At 47.6% G+C, this 17457-nt stretch overlaps 1 protein-coding gene across 2 annotated transcripts in view; it reads right to left on the bottom strand.

Moving 5' to 3' along the window:
* MAML3 (mastermind like transcriptional coactivator 3) overlaps positions 1 to 17457 on the bottom strand; it is a 198171-nt gene that overhangs the window by 9575 nt on the left and 171139 nt on the right. The window lies entirely within an intron of this gene.

Here is a 17457-nt window from a genome sequence, read left to right as displayed (position 1 = left end):
GCCAGATACCTGTTCCTAAGATCAGCCTGCTCTCCCCCGCCTCTGCGTGCAGGACCTTCCCGCAGACCCCATCTCCTCCGCACCTCCCCGCGGTGCTGCCGGGAGCGGCGAGTTGCCGGCAGGGGCCGCTGCCCGCCCGCTGCCACGGCTCGGCTCGGCTCGGCACGGCGAGCACCGAGTGCTGAGGCCAGGCCAGGAGCGCTGCAATGGCCCGAGCTCCGGCACCCAGGAGCTGCGAACCACTCGCTGCCAGCAGCAGAGGTGGAGGGTTGCTCTTACCCATGTAATGCTGTAGTGTGGGGCGAGCTCACTGGCAGGGAAAAAGCTAACTAATCTTAAGGCAGGAAATAATAAGCCAGGAAATAAGAAGAAAATACAATTTGTCCACATCTCCTCTTTGCACAGATAGTCCCTGAAGGGTTCTCTGCTGAAAGGCAGCTTCCCAGTGTTTGAGCTCCTGTCTCCGTTGAGCTCATGCCCTGGTTTTAGACTTTCCCCTGCTACTCCCCGCTCCCTTCTCACACAGCACCTCACTGCCCGGTCCAACATCACGGGGACATGCAGTGCGGGCTCCATCCTGCCGCCCTGCCCTCCCCCTGCCCCAGTGAAGTCATCAAGCTGAAGATTGCATAACTGATGCACAGGGCTATCTTGTGTTACACTGGGAGACGGGCCAACCGCTTCCATTTATAGACAACAGCAATGCCACGCTGCCAAAGAACGGAGCCTTTGCTGCAGCTACAACACAGAAAAGAGGGAAAGGAAAACCAGGAGCCAGAAGGCTGGTTGTGCGGTGACATCAGCAGGAGCTGCCCCCAGCCCCTGGGGCCGCAGCCCACTTCAACACAAGCTCACAGCAGAGCTGCCATCCCGGCTCTCACACATACAGAGGGAGCAGTGCCCCACGGCAGCAGTGTGCGGAGGGGCTCAGTGCCATATTGCGTTACGCTGCTCCTTGGCTCCAGGGCTGCAGAAGGCAGAGAGCTCTGCAAGACGCCCCAGCAGCTGACAGCCCGCACAGCAGCTGGAGGAAATGTGAAGATTAGCACCAAGGTGTTACTTCCAGGGCTGTGTGTTCGGCCATTTCTAGGCATAGGAGTTTGCCTATTCATAGTGAAAACTTCCTGCTTCCAGCTTTAATAACAGATTTAAAGCCAGGCCTTTTTCATCAAGCCAGAACACCACCCTCCCCCCCTTTCCATTATTTTTTGGCCAAAGCTCTTCCCAAACAACGATGAAAGGCCCCGCTGACATCACCAGGAGCAGCGCTGGGCTGCGTATCCTGACAGCAGGAGCACAGCCTGGGCAGAAGGGCCCCACCAGCTCTTCCACACGAGCACCTCTGCATTGGGCGCTGCTCCACTAAGTGCGTCCACTTCCCAAATCATCCATCCTCACCCTGATCTTTGCTCTCCTCTCTGTGGCAACTGGCACCTCTCCCTTGCTGCCCTGCAGACACCCCCACCAGCCTCAGGGAAGCGGTGCCTGTCAGTCCCTTCCTGTAGTGTGACTCACTGTATGACTCAGGCTGCCGTGACTCCAGATGGATTTTCAGGGATGCACAGCAGTGAGGGGACAGCCCCACTCCTTCGGGGCCTGTGCTCATGCGTGCCCATGTATGGGGGTGCCCTCATACATACAGGAGGGTGAACTTCTACAGGGACCCAGCTGCCTTGTTGGTGCCTGAGAGGGAGTGCCCACTGCTGGCAATTGGTCCTTGGTTAACCATAAATCCCGTGTCCTCCAAACGTATTTCTGGGGATCTGCAGGAGTGACGGGTCCTCCTCAGGAGTTTGGGGTGATGTGTGTGTACGTACAGTTATGTACATTTAACACCAATTGAAAGCAGTGTCAAAGCAAGACAGTCGATTGAACCTGAGCTCACTGTGCCTTCTGTGGTACGTGAGCTACTGCAATCCTTCAACACGCGAGCAGCAAAAGAGCAAACAGAAGCCAGGAGGTGATTTATCCTGCATACTGCATTAGAGGAACAACACTAGAAAGAGATGTGCAATCAGATGTCTACATTTTTGAGCCAGAACAGAAAAAGAAGAAACAGAAATGATTTGAGGCATAAAGTGTCTTCCAGTGAAGGACTTCAAGAGCTCAATCATTCCGCTTAGCACAAAGAAAACAGAGATGCTTTGACCACGGCATATAAAAATACCTTCACGAGGGAACAAACCCTTTAAAGAGCCCTTTTATCCAGTGAAGAAGGCAAAACCAGATACAAGGGCTGGAAGCCAAAGACGGATTCCAATCAGAAAGAAGAATCAAATTTTTAGGCCATGATTTCATTACCCACCAGAAATGGCAGGTCTCTGCTGTTTGATGCTTCCTAAGACAAAAGCCTTTCTGAGTAAACACAACTTTGTGGTGGAACCTACGGGCCTGTGACGGACGAGGCACTGCCAACCTCTCACCTCCATGCACTCTGATCTGCTGCTTGCTGGCAGCAAAAATATTACTGGATTTCTGTACACCTCGTCACAAGAAAACTTATTATGTACCCAGTGTTTTTGGAGTAACCTACAAGCACGTACCTGTATTCCCCCAGAAATATTTCTATTAAATTCCTGTACTGCTGTCACTTTCTGTGTCTGGCAGGGATCTTAATCCCTCTGTCTAAATCTGGCTGCCCAAGCACAGCCACCTTCAGCAGAACGGTGCCATCTGACTGACTGAGGGAGTTACAAATCCATTCACTTCTGACTTCTTTTGTGCCTCACATGAGCTAGCATGCAGGATGAAGGGCTGAGCTGTTTTGTGACTGCATCCACCAGCAGACTTTGCAGGGCGGACCGCTTCACCCTCATCCTCTGTCATCCATCCCAGGGAGGGGCTTCAAGCCTCTCCTCTCCCTGGGCCCCCGGTTGCCATGGTCTTTCAAATAGTATCTGAGCGAACAAGATCTCTCTGACGTTTGACGCCAGACCTCTGCATGCAGCCCATTTGTTTTCCTTTCACCTCCCTTTCCCTGCATCTCTCCTCCCCGTGTTTTCGATACGGTTTGCTCTTGCTGCAGAACAAACAGTATCCGCCAGAGTATCTCTTTGGTGTATGTGTTAGTCCATCAGAGGGACTAGTTTCTTTATTTCTAGTGACAAAGTACACAACAAAGGATCTGGAAATTAGCAGGTGCTTTCCTAACATGGTTTAGGGGCTAAAGACTCCTGCAGGCCTTCACCAGCACTACGTAGCCACCAAAGCCCACAGTCCTGCTCGGGTGTGGTGTCACAACGTGTCCCCTACTCACCGGTGACTCTGGCACATGGCTGCTGCCCCACATGGGCATGGAGCTCTCTCAGGAGCCAGCACTCGTGGCTGTGGTTGGGAGGTGGTTGGGAGCAATGCAGTGAGGGCTGGGCTGACCCCAAGGCCAGAGCCTGTTGGAAATGGCAGCGCTAAAGGTTTTAGCTTTAATCAATGCCCGCTTCGAGTCCATCTGCAGCAGAAGGGAGGAGAGCTAATGCAAAACACAAGGATAATTATGGCTAGAGAGCCTTTGGGAAGGGGGAGAGAAGAAAAATGGAAGATGAAAGCAGGCAAATGGTTTAAACAAACAGTCACACAGGGCCAATGAAAAGGGGAAACCGAGGGAAAATGACACAATAAAAATAAATGCTCTAAGAGAAAGAAAAGCTTCTAGCACATACAGGGGAAAATACACAGACCGAGAAAACATAGATATAGGGAAAAGATGCTCTAAGGAAGTTTTCAAGCAGCAAATGCTAGACTGCAACCCAGCCATTCCTTCTCCTGTGATGTCCCAAGCCCACACCACATTCTCCCCTCACACCTCACTGGGTACAGAGGCATTTCACAGCCCAGCTCCAACTCACGGCTTGTAGAGTTTGGTTGTTTTTGTTTTCCTCTTGGTGAAATTTTGCTCGTTCTCCCCTCGGCTGTTTTGTTTGAGGATAAACAAAGGTATTTTTCACGCTTAAGGACATTTTTCAGATCCTTTCCTCTGCTCTGTGATAAATGAAATCTCTTTCATTTTTAGAAAAAACAAACTTGGCACTTGTGTTGATCCTCAGCAAGAAGCATGTAATTTGCCAAGCCCGAAAGAATCCTGGCTAAGAAATAAACACACTGGGCCATATGCTCTCCTTCCCCTACGCAGAAGGCAACTTACCTCAAAAACTGGTAAGAGGCTGCAGTTGCCCCACATTGTTGCTTCTGCCAAAGCAAAAAGAAATCCTCAGATAACTTCAGGTTTGGGGCTCTCACAAAGTAGCTGTGCCTGTGGGGACCTCTCCTGCACCTTCCCCACCCCATTGGTGACTCTCTGGCTTCTGTGTTGGCACAAATGGGGTCATTTGCTCACAGTACTGCTGCATTATCCTTATCAGTACTTCCTGGCACTGCTTGATTTGCAAGTGAACAACCCACACAGCCCAACTGTTCCTTTGTACCCCCCTCCCTGTCTCATTCACAGCATGCCCACAAGGGAGGAAGATCACACCCCATAAGGGCCTTGATGCAGCAAGGACCCCTCTCAGTTCCCCCTTCCTTCACTGAATTGCTAAGGGAAGTGCCATGTCTGTAACAAACACAGAGGCAGCCCACCAGGTTTGGTGGACTTAAGCAGATGGCATGTGTGATGGCTACAACCAGCAAAACAGACACATGGACACTTGTTATGACCTGTACAAATTCATGCATAAATTCCAGGATCATCCCCTGTCAGACACCAACACAGAGAGCTGGAGTAACTCCCCTGTCCATGAATGCAAGTACTTGTCCATGCAGCTTATCTGCAGGTGGTATTTCACTCTAAAATCAAGAACCCAACGGTATTTGGCAAGACCAAGGGAAACAGTCTTCCACTGCTGCTGCCCAGCAAAGCCATGCTGCCTTTGCAGTAGTTTCAAGTAACTCACTTGAGGTGGCAGGGATGGCATGCCAGTCCTGGGATTTTATGAGCCAGTTCTTTCAGCATCCTTGAACCAAGGCTGCTCATCACCCAGTTCCAGCACTGAAACCCTGCTCATTTTTCCTCCACCTTGGACACGGCTTGTGTGTTTCCATTAGCCATCCAGCCTTTGTTTTGACATCCAATCTCAACAGCCCCAGTAAGAACTGACAAATAGTTCTGATTTGGGCAGTGCTTAGGCAGTCTTTAGCCGTAACACGCTCTTCACTGCATGGTTCCTGCCTTCTCTCCAGGGTCTCCTTTATTTATACAGCTCAGGAAAACTCCACTCCAGAGTTAATTTCTTTCGCAAAGCCTGACTCAGCTTGGCTTTAGGCAGTCTCCAGACTTCTAGATCTCTAAGGAATGGCTTCCTTTGCTGAGGAAGTCCTTATTCACTCCTCCTGAGGCTTTCTGAATATCCTTAATACCTCTTCAGAGACAATTACTTATTAAGCTTTAAACTTCTTTTTTTTTCCTTTTTTTTTCTTTTTCCTTTTTTTTTTTAAACTTCCTGTACACCATGAATACTTTTTCCCCTCCTTGATTCTGTCATCTTTGTAACGCTTACTCATGTTTGCCAGCCTAGCCAGCCCTCGCTACCACAATCCCAGCTGCCTTTTTGCAGCCTTTGACTCACTCCTCAAGCTTTGCCTTCTGCCATCGCTGAAAAGTCTCGTCTCTGCTCAGGGCTCCCCCCTTGCCTCCTGCCCAGCTCTCCCTCCCAACTGCAGCCCCACTGCTTGTCCTGCTGACCTCACTGTGTTCTGTTTTCTCATCTCCCCTAACCCCCTCTGCCTCCTCTTCCTTCAGGTCTCTCATTCTGCCTCCTTCCCTTCACCACATAAGCATGCTTTAAAAAAAATAATCTAAGCAATCTTTGAGTCCAAGTGCCTCTCCAGCCTCTACCCTATCCCTCTTCTCACTGTCATCTCTAAGCCTATTGAATATGCTGCCTATGATTTATATGATTTGGATTGAATTTAGCCTCCATCTCCAGCACAGATTCTTTTCCAAACAGGCTTTCGCTGCTTGCCTGTCACAGAAACCAGTATCACAGAGTCCCTAATAGCCTTTATCTTGTGGAGCTTGGTGCTGTTTTTCTCCATGGCTGCCTGTCAGCTCCTAGCACTGCTGACCAAACCCTACCTGCTGTCTCCAATCTCCCTAGTGCTCTCACTTGACCCCAACACTTTTTGTTGCCCATTCCATGTCACTATCCAGTCACTGCCTCACCCCTGCACAGTTCTGCAGCTTTGCAACCTCAGTCCTCTCCTCTCTCCCCCTTGTTGCATCTCTGAGCAAGCTCTCTGGCTGTACACATCCAAGGACTCCCTCTATGCTGGCAGCTCACAGGCCTGCTTCTATCTGGTCTGACTAAATTCATGCCTGCTTCTGGGATCACCTTGTGGGTACCTGTTAGCTTCAGCTCCAAGCAGGCTCCAATCCTCTATCACTTGCCTGTGACTTGGCCCATAAGCCGGTTGTCATCTTTGCTTCAGGCCTCCATGCTGAGTCCCACATTGAGGCTTGCATCCCCTCGCACTGTGATGGTTGCAATCTCACCCTGCCTGCAGGCAGCTGGAGTGCTGCTGCTCAAGCCACATTCTTCACCTAGTGTCCTGACTGTGCCATCTCTCCCTTTCCAACCCTCTCCTGGTTTCCATTCCTTTCTGATTTCAGCCCCCTCCCTTGTTTTCAAACCCAAATGCAGCATATCCTGCCTCACACACCACCTCTTGTTCACTGCTGAGTGTTGAAGTCCACTCCATCGTGGCCAGCTCTTTCCCACTTGTTATGTTTTAGATACAAGTGCCTTCATGCTTTCCTCCCTGCTGGAATGCATTTCTGGGAGGAGATTCTCCAAATCATGCAAATCTGACCATGACCTCTGGCCTCTACGTAGTCAGATTTATAGGAGTCTGTGGAAGTTCCTGTCTCCACTATGCCCAGCAGCAGCCCCTGCTGTTTCCTTGCGCTCCCTGGTGTGTTTGTCTCCCTCATTATCTCTTATCTTGCTCTTAGGTTGGAAGTACTTGGGGGGGAAGGAAATATATTTACATCCTGCACTGCAGGGAGCCCCACACAATAGAGCTCCTGGGCTGTGACTCAGGGGTGCCACCCAGCACAGCAATTTACAAGTACAGCTTCAAGTCTGTGCGCGGCTAAGTCTGTGCTTTATATTCTGTAGATGTGAGAACACAAAAATTTCAATGTGCCCTTGCTCCACTTCTTCTCCTTTTAAAGGGTGCAATATTAGGATGAGATATCATATGCTGAAAAAGTCAGGAAATGCTAAGTTACAGTTCCCACGGCAATTGTAACTCAGGCTCACATGGCAAGGCACAAAGGTTATCGCCATACACAGCAACGGAGGATGCTGAACTCATGCAAAGTGACCGAATTATCGCTGTGGCAGACACCAGGTCTTTGAACTTCTGGGCAGGTGGAGCCTTAAGACATTTACAGGGGTTTTAGCACTTAATTCTAGAAAGCCGAAGTCCATCAACTTACAAATAAAAGTCAAAATTATGTTGTACAGCGAGCAGCCAGTCCCAGCAGCAGTGTGTAACTCGCTTTGCAGAAACACAGCTAATGGCAACGAGAAATATTTCCATTACTTTATGAGCTCTGGTAGCTGTCAGCAGAGAGAGGGATCTGCCGATCAGAGAAATCTGGGAAGACATCAGTGTGTCAGAACAAGTGAAAAGACTTGACACAGAGGGCACATTTTTGTTGAGCAATTTGCATTAGCACTTCTGGACAAATTCTACATTTCACATGCAATTCACAAACCAACAGCAGCGGTGCTAATTGGTGCAGTTGCCACTCAAATGCGGTGCCTTGTTTGAGCTATCACTAGCGTGAATGAAGACTACAGCAATTATTTTGCAGGCTTTGAGTTGGGTTCCCCCTGCCCCCACTTGCATCTTTGTAATTTCATTATCAATATACCTTAAAATAAAATGGAATGGAAATGCAAACCTCAGAAAAGATCAGCTGAAGTCATGAAGAAAAAACTGTTTGCCAAAGAATGATGCTCTTCATGACTACAATGGTCAGCCCTCTTGTCACGGTGAATCTGACTGTGCCACAGAGTGCCACAGCTAAATGTTCATCTGTAAAGCCAGAAGTAAGGGGCAGAGTACTGGTGGCTCTGAAAGTCCCAGGCACCAGACCAAGGCTATGCTCTGCACATATCTCAAATGCTGATGGGGGTGACAGAATCTCTCTGCTTCCTCTGAGGTGGTAATTGAAGTTATTTAACTTAAAACAGGGCAGTTCTCTCATCCATCATTCTTTATCCTTTGTAAAATCAAGTATCCTGAGAAAAGGAGAGCGCTTCCACACTGCAGCTTTCTATTACCAGCGCTCTAAGTGCTCAGGCAGCTGTGGCTCAGCTGAAGGAAGGCTTGCCTGATTCCTTTTCATAAAGTTGGGCAGCTATTTTTATGCCTTATTTCCTTTAGGCCCCCACAGTGCAAAATCCAAAGGAGCTAATGGGATTGGCAGGCGCATAGATTATTGGCGACCTCCTCTAGCCCAGCATTCACATTTTCTTACTATATTTTTTCATAATGCACAGTGAGAAAGAGAGAAACTTACAATTACAGATCTTCCTAGCCAGCTCTGATACCTTTATGTTCAAATGCTCCAGGAGAGACCAAGGCACAATAGCTAGAGATGGAAAAGAAAGAAAATCCTATCTAGATACACAACTAGATCTAAATAAATCTAAGTCTGAAAAACTGGATCCTTAATGCAGTAATTTGGTTGTACCTCCGCAGTGCCATGCTGTGGGCTCTGCTTCAGTCTTCTGCTCCCCCAGCCCCTCTCCCAGCCACAGGAAGGAGCAGAGGTGTGAAAGGACACATCACCACAGCTACTTGGCACATCAGGAGCTCCTGTGTTCAAGATCTGGCCCAGACAGCTGATCCCTCAACCCCTTCACAGAGAAAAGCAAGCAGTGCCTACTTGAAGCCATGGGCTGTGCTTTCTGGTGGCAGAGCAAGGCTATGATTTGCCAACACACGATATGGCTGAAGATATCTTTTGGACCTCTTAATATTTTTTCCCTGACAGAAGTTTGTAGTTCTCCACCTGCTTTAGTGTAATTCACCACAAAACATCAAACAGATACATTCAGTCCTTTGCAGACATATCATTACCTTATGTGTTCATGTAATGCACATCTGTAGCACATTGGCAGTACACCTAGTTAATGTGTGGGAGACTCCTAGGTTCAAAGCTTCCAGTGTTTCTTTTGTTCTCTAATGAATCCTTCTTTTGTTTGGCTCCCCCCTCCCCTTAGGTTGTAGCTGTAATTCTGTCATTAGCATCTTAAAACTCTTTTCCTCCAAAACCACCTACAACACTACAATAAGCTGGGAACATCCTAGGAAGCACCTAATGAATCACAATTCTTACCTAAGACGAGTTTAACAGGTCTGGGTCACCACTGCCAGCAGCACATAGCTTGGTTAGCAAACAATAATCAAATATGCCCCTAAAAACCAGGAGAGGAGAGATCCCAGCTGGTAAGCTAGGTTTGTAAAGTTCAAACAAAAGATGCATTCATGGTCACTAAGAGTGTCACAGTTTGGACAAGTCTCTGCAGACGTCTCTGCTTCTCAGAGTCTAAAATCAAAGCACTTGTGCCCTTCCATGAAGACACACTGAAAACGATGAGCTGTTTCTTTTGCGTGGAAACATTCTGTTGAGTTTTCACCCAACTTCAATCTAACGATGCTCAAGAACAGGTAACACTGAGATACCTACTAATCCCGAGCTGTGGTGCATTCATTGGGCTCATTACAGTTCTTTCCGAAGCTGCCAGACCTCTTTGAGGCAGCTTAGAGACTGTGAGAGAGCCGGGGTGTGATCTGGGGAATTTCCTCTGTGGGAAATGCAGAGCCAAAGCAGGAAGGCCACACCACTGGCAGAAGTGTCAGGGCTCCCACGTACTGCGTGTCTTACAAGCTGTGGACATCTCTGGCAGCTTAACTGCAGCATTTATGCATCCACGCACCATTATCTGCACTCATCTGCACCCCAATAAGAGAGCTGTATTTCACAAAGAGGCTTGTGATTCTTAGCCAGTATGGCGATACGTGTCTAACGTTGCCAAACAGCTTCAACTTGTAAGAGAATCAGATTTAGTTTGTCACCACCCCAAATAAATAAATAAATCAAAACAGCTCCTTAACAGGCACAACATATTAGTAACGTGCATTGTTGCCCCATATTCATCAATTAGCATTATTATCTTTACTTAACTGTAAGTGGCATGTTTCCTTTGCTGGCTTCCTTCCAATTAATCTGCGACTGAGCTGAGGTAGCTTGCTGCCTCAGTGCTCGTGATGAGACATTCCTCTCTTCAAAAACACAAATGCACCTCCACCTGAAAAATGATGCCATAACAATGCCCAAGAAAAACAGACAAGCAGAAATCAAACCCATTCTTCCTCTTTGTGGCTTTTCAGTTACAGTCAAGATAGAACCCCAAGCCCTGAAGTTTGGCCTCTGACTGCTCCCACCTTCCTGCTGCTGCTCCCCACAGCAGCATGGGCACCACACTGCACAGCAGCTGCAAAGGGCAGCAACAGCCCAGAGGCAGCATGCCCCATAACCAATGCCCTTCTGTAAGCCAAGCAGCACCACACTCACAGATTGACAACAACACGCAGCTGTAGAAGAGGAAGGCCTGCTGCACTTTCAGCAGGTGCTCAGCAGAGGCGTGTTTGCTCACAAGAGGAAATGACCCAGGATTTACAATGGCAAAAACAAGTACACAGGCTGAAAGACTAATTAGCCCATTCCCTCTCCTCAAAATATTTTCTTATGGTCTGAAAATACATCCTGTATCTTAGATGAAATGAAGAGGAGTGCACAGACTGTTAATAACCCCATTACAATAAAGCCACCTCTAAAAATTCAGAAACCAAAGACATTCCTGTTCCCAAGGTTGTGCTCAAAAGCAATTCACTATTGTGGCTCTCATTTACGTTTTCACTGCGTTTTCCCCCCGCTAATCTTAGGCAGCTTCAAAATTAATTTCTTCTTTCTCAAAAGGCTGTGGCCAAGCTGCCTGGTGCAGGCAACAAGCTACTGCATTTCCATGAAGCCAAAATCACTGCCTTACAGGACAAAAATCTTCATCCACCGCAGACTCAGCAGTCACAGCTCAGTGTGAAGTACAGTGCTGCAGCTCTAGTCTTAGCATCTTTTCCAGGGGAATGCAAGTAATATTAGTGCAAAGAGAGACCTAAAGCTATTTAAATGCGAAACCAAACTTAATTGCTTAATTGAACGAGGTTCCACCTCCTCAAGAATAAGTCAAGCCGTTCAGCAGTGGAAAAAACTCGTGTTGACACTGCCCTTGTTTATTTGGCCGTGTGTCAGCCCAAGAGGGTATATTTAGCTTTTGTGTGCTTGCAGGACTGCATCTTGCAGCTCAACAGGAAATCTCTGGAGTCAAAGCTAAAGATATCACTGCACGCTCGGAAATTTACAGCCAGCTGTAAAAGTGGAGCTGTGGTGGTCAGAGTGCTCAACAGCCTTCTTTCAGACGAGCGAGGAGGCTGAATTAAACACTCCACTGTGCTGAGAGCTGGGCTGGCAGGGTGCACCCGACGAGCTAAACATAGCAACAGGGGCAGTCTTCTCTTCTTCAGATAATGCTGGATTGATCCATCCCGTTCCCACTCCCTAACTGGTCCGAGTGGGAGAGCTGGGGCACGCGTGCATGTGGAACTGCTAAAGGAGTGTGGGTACCTCCTCCTCCTCTGAAACTTTAGGAAATGTTAGCAGTTATCAGCCACATTTCAGAATATATATATATATATATATATATATATATAATAGAAGAGAATACACATTCAACACAGGTTTTCTTTTCTGTTAAGAAAACCTCGACAGGGGGTTGTGGTGCCAGACCTCGGGAGTGTGAACACAGAGAGAATCCTCGGTGTTTTCAGAGTGCCCTCACTGCTTCTGAGACACTCCGTGGGCTTCACCTAAAGCTGGGTCACAGGGAAATACTTTACCAAGGGAAGAGTTGCACGAGGTGACTTTTGAGACTGAGGTTTCAGCGCTCCACAAAATAGGCCAAAATTAACCACTCTGTGAAGGCGCAGTGAAAGGAAAGGCCTCAGGGCAAACTGCAGTCTCTGTGAGCTCACCCTGCATGGCACTGCATGAAGCGCCATGCTTTGATTAGCCCTGTGGCGCACCAAAGGATCAGGACCACCAGCTTCAGCACAGCAAAGGCAGGAACACGACCCAAGGCTGTTCTCTACCAAGATAAAGGAGAGACAGGATGCAAAGCCAGCTCTTGTTTTCTGTTAATAAGTGCTTTCTTTCGCTATCTTATCATTTTCTCTCAAGTAAGGTTAGCTGACTACATTTCATCTCAGCTTTGGGAAAGCTTCATACGGTCCAAGTAACGCGAGTAACCCAAAGCATACCTCTCTTTGCTCAGCAACAGGAGAGCCACGTATGTTTATGAAGCAGAATCAAAGAGGAGGAAATGTAAACAAGCAGTCCCCTCTTGGGTGAGCTCCTCAAGATACAAAGCGTTCTGTCAGCAGCTGCAGAAGGAAGTACCACAGCCCTTTGAGTCCTGCATGCTGCTGATACCAGAAACAGCAACTTGGTTTATCTAAGTAAGTTTACCCTGTTTTCTTGCAAGCTGATGCCATCCTACCTACAGCTGACCGGTTCCACAAGAAGTGGCTCATTTCTTTGCCTCCACACAGGCCATTAATGTGGGAAAAGGGAGCACAGGTACGGATATAGTCTTAAAAAGTGTGCAGAAATTCTAGGAGGGTATTAATTGTAAGGATGGTATTTGGTGGTCTGAAGCATCCACAGTCCTGGCTGATTCTGGACGAATTACTGCCCTGCCTCGGTAGCCCCAGCCATATTTCACTGGAGTGCTGACACCAACACAGCACACCAGGACCTGCTGAGCTGCAGTGACAACCACATAATTCAAGAATTTTCTCAAAAATACAGAACCATCAGAACTGTATTCACTTTCTGCAAGCATCCAAACAAACCAGTGGGCAAAAATCTGATTCAGAATGAAGCAAGTAAGAAAAGGAATGAATTCATGTATCCTGTTAAACTCTGGCTTTCTTCCTGCCATGCCGGAGAAGGCAGGCAGGACACCTGGCCAGCAAGGAGGGATTCGCTGCAGCCCAGGCAGCACTCATTTCTCTGAACCCCGACATAAACCCTTCCCTCTTCCAGAGCTCAGCAAGACTGAGTGGTAGAGCCCTGCGAATCTGTCACGGCTGTCGGGAGCTGACAGCTGTGCGCTCCCCCTTCGACAATCTGTTTCCTCTTTGTCAGGTGTAATTTGAGTGCTACACACCACCAGGCACACATTCAGCCCCTCATTACCGGCGCCTGTGTGAGGCTCGGTTGCCACTGGAAGAGTTAAGGACAATGCTGAGATGGGTGCTGCAGTGGGCTGCTGTTGGCTGCCAACTGGTAGCTCTGCTTGCTGGAGGAGGCACGGTGCCTCCCATTACCAACACCAGCTTACTGATGGGCTGCAGGAATCAAAGGCCAGCACTAAGTGGGAGTTCTCTTTGCAGAGAGAAGCATGACAGATTTCTACTCTGGAGACACCAGTCTCAAAGCGTGAATGTGTGCGAGGGTAAAAGGCTGCTCAGCAGCCCTCTCTACTGGGGCAGCTCTTTGGGTTGCTGACATCTCCATAGAGCAACACACCACAATCCCCAAAACATGCTGTGCCCAGCTGCAACCTGGCTAGATGCTGTCCCTGGAGTCCACACAAGATGCCAAGCATGCAAAACTGCTGCTGGGATTACATTGCCTACACTTACCTCTGTGTGAAGTACACCGAGCTAAAAAGGTTCTTCTCTGATAATCCCAGCATTTCAGAGCTGTAGTGCCAGGAGTGCTCTCTGAGGGCACTGTTTAGTGGAGCATCAAATACAACACGGAGCACGAGTAGAAGCGTCACAGGAGGCAGAGATGCAGGCAATCACCCAGTCTCTCAGCTGCGCAGGATTGCTCCCTCGAGGACTTTTTAGCCCAACACGGAAGCATTACTGCAGTGAGAGAATCTCAGAGCACATCAATGCTCCTTAACAAACAACGAAATGCCTAGGATAAGGAGGTGATCAAGAACTTTGTGATATATGCCCATTAGCAGACAGGTCCTTCTAGAGAAAGCCAGCAGAGCCTTCTTGTTAAAAGCCAATTGGATGAGTAACATTTAAGAAAAAAAGAAAAAAAAAAAAAAGAAAAAAAAAAAAAGGTGTGTCACTTTTCACCAGCTGCCCCCTGGCTCAGATCAGACAATTACAGCTTAACTACCAGGGTTCAGCTAAAGCCTTCCATGATGTCAGCATATAAGATGTGGAGGGACACTGTCAAATACTTCAGACATTGAAATATCATTTATGAGAAGGGGTGAAGCTTTCCCTGTCAGCTCTTTCTTTTGTGTCTGAAAGAAGTAAGAGTACTCAGAAAGGTAAAATGTGGTAGGTGTCTCTCGCAGTAGCCTTTACCTGCGGTCTTTCATTTGCACAGCTGCTGTGAAGAGGAGCCTACTCTGGGAGTAAAATGGCTTTGCCATTTGACAGCAGCAGGGGACCAGCTGCCTTCCCCACATGCCTGCTCCTGATGAGCTGGCTTCCAGCAGGGCCACCTCCATGCCCGAGGACAACATGTCCCTGGACACAGACTGAACCCTTGAAATCAAATCCCTGCATATGCAGCAAGATGCTCCTTTACCACGCTCGCTTGTTGTGTTCTTCAAAGCCGTCATTCAGTACAAAGAGAGGAGAACTACAAGCTTACCTTTAACCAAAAGCAGTTACACTCACAAGTCTCTTAAACACCTCCAGGGATGAGGACTCCACCTCATCCCTGGACAGCCTGCTGCAACACTCAACTGCCCCCATGAAGAAATAAATCCTAACATCCATCCTAAACCTCTTCAGCACAATTTCAGACCATTGACAACACATCTGCAGTTTGGTCGGCTCCAGATTATTGTCTGGATGCCTAAAACTTTATGAGTGTAGAAACTTGCTTAAAAAAATACAAGAGCTGAGGTGAGGCATCCAATCAATCACCTGACTCTGGGAATCAAAGACGTGAGATAAAAAACAATGGATAAAATCCACAATGTGTCAACATTACTGCTATGCTTACTCATGGCCAGAATCAGCAAGGAAGATCTTGCTGTTCAGAAGAGTTTTCAGTGATGGAGCCTGGAAAGACAGAAATGTAAAGCAAACCAATGTAGAATGGTACTTACACCACATTTCTAGCGTTGCCAACATAACTAGTTACAATGATATTTAGTTGTGCTTATAAGCGAAACATAGGATTTGTAGTTTGATTTATACTATTTCTGAAGATGCTTTTCAAAATGTTTAAGTACCTACTTGGAGCACTAGAAGTCAGGAAATCCAATACACAGTCCACCACCAGCTGCTAACTTGCTACTGGACCCTAAGCATATGTGTACACCGGAGTGACACTTCCAGTGTGTTGAGACTCTCAGGACATGTATGTGCGAAGCACCGGTGCTTCTTCCATGTGCATTTTACCACTTTCAGGGTGAAATTTCTCCTTGGACTCCTGCATGAAAACCATGCCAAAAGCAATGGACGTGCATTTATGTTTTAAAAAAAACAAGCTCTGGCTTACTGAAGGGAAAGTGTTTGTTGTTCTTTGGTTTTCAGCAAAGGCTTCTTTCCAAGGGCACAGGGAACCACCCTTCTGTCAAAAACAAACTGCAAGCATTTCCCTCAGCCACGGGCACAGTTGGTGGAAACCGAAGGACTCGCAAGAAAGAGCAGGGAGGTCCTGCACCAAACTCAGGAGGAAGGTTTTACTGCTTTTTTCTTGTGCTTCTCACTGTTAAACAGTCCTTCTCCTCTAGGCTGCAGTACGTGTAGCACAGCTCTGAGCTAAATGCCATCCACTCACACTCTGCTGGTGAGGTTCACTTGGCAGCTTCATGCCACGAACCACAGTCCCTATTTCTCAGGCCTATGAGGGATCCCAAGAACAAAGATTCACAAAGAAATAGCATTTGTCAGGAATTCCACTGTGTCCACTACTGCAAAGAAAGGGAAGGGAAGGAGTGAGGAGGAACAAACTGATGCCCCCTGGGGCAGCAAGGCCACAACAGCCTTCAGTCCAGACCTTCTACGGGATGTTTCCTTACACCGACTGCTCTCCACCCACTCTCAGCAGCTCCTTGTTTCAGCCCTCCCCTGTTCTCCAACGCTAACCTCCACAGGTGCACAAAGTGCTCCAGGACTGCCAGCTGCAACACACTTCCTTTTGCTAAAGAAAATGCTGAACTAATTTCAGGGACACAACACGCAGTCACACACACAGCCTTGCACGATCTCTGCACTGACATCTTATCCACTGATCCAAACAAAATGTGTCCTGAACAAGCTAGCCAGGACAAAAGCCAACAGATCTGTCAATTTTAGGCACTGGAGAGCTCAAGCAGAATGAAGCTGGCAAATGATCGAGGAATGCATAACCAGCGCTGTCACATCTTCACCTTCACCAAAAAGACCTTGCACAAAACCTCTGCTTACATCATTTTGTGTAGGTTTTTGAAGCTCAGCATTTTTAAATCTCCCTCACCAGCAGCTAACATATTTCTCTGTAGAAATGGATAGAAGAGGGCATTTCAGAACTCAGGGTGCCTGAGGGATGGGACAGCTCAAAGCCCTGCTTACACCACGGTGCCACCTCTGACCTGCCACCTTTGAAAAAGGGGTATCACTACTTACTTGTGTCTGTGCACATCCCTAAGCATAGGTTGGGCGCTGGGACTTTTCAGTCAGTGCATGGCTCAAGAACAAACCCATGCAACACTGCAGGCAGGCTGAGGCTACCAAAATGTGCAGCAGCCAGAGCGGTTATGAAGTAACAACATTTATTTACAGATCCACATACCTCCTGGTTTCATTTTATTTTCATCTGCAGTGCAATCTTCCATCTCAATCCCCTAAAACATGAAGTTGTAACTTTATTTGGGGGGACAGTCCTCAAAATCATTTGTTACCAAATGTCACGCTCTTGAGATCATTTCAACTACTGCTCCTTTGCTGTGCTAAAATAATGAATAATAAATAATGGTGGCGGCAGCAGCAATAGCGGTAGCTGCAGCAAGTCATCCAAAACCATTACACAGTACAAAAGGAAACAAGTCATATCTATTTCTCTCTTTCTTTTGTAATTTCTCATCCCATTTTTTTTTAACCATGGATTTTACTGTTGTTATTGTCCCCTCTATCTTCTTTCCTTCCCTTCTTTCCACCAAGGAATGGGAGATTCCTAAAAGGTACGTACCTTTTGGATTTCACAATGTCAGTTACCTGCTTATTTTAGGTACTGACTGCTTCTGGAATACATAATTAAGTCCTAACAACCAGGTAAGTAGAAGATGCCCTCACCAACTTTTGCTCTTACTTTTCTGTAGATCATACTTCTTTTGGGCCCATCCTGGAGAGGGTTGGTAAATT

This window comes from Excalfactoria chinensis, chromosome 4 (genome assembly GCF_039878825.1).
Source record: "Excalfactoria chinensis isolate bCotChi1 chromosome 4, bCotChi1.hap2, whole genome shotgun sequence".
In the NCBI taxonomy this organism is placed as follows: Eukaryota; Metazoa; Chordata; class Aves; order Galliformes; family Phasianidae; genus Excalfactoria; species Excalfactoria chinensis.
The sequence above is the reverse complement of the archived record's forward strand: the minus strand, read 5'-3'. Positions and strand labels throughout refer to the sequence as shown.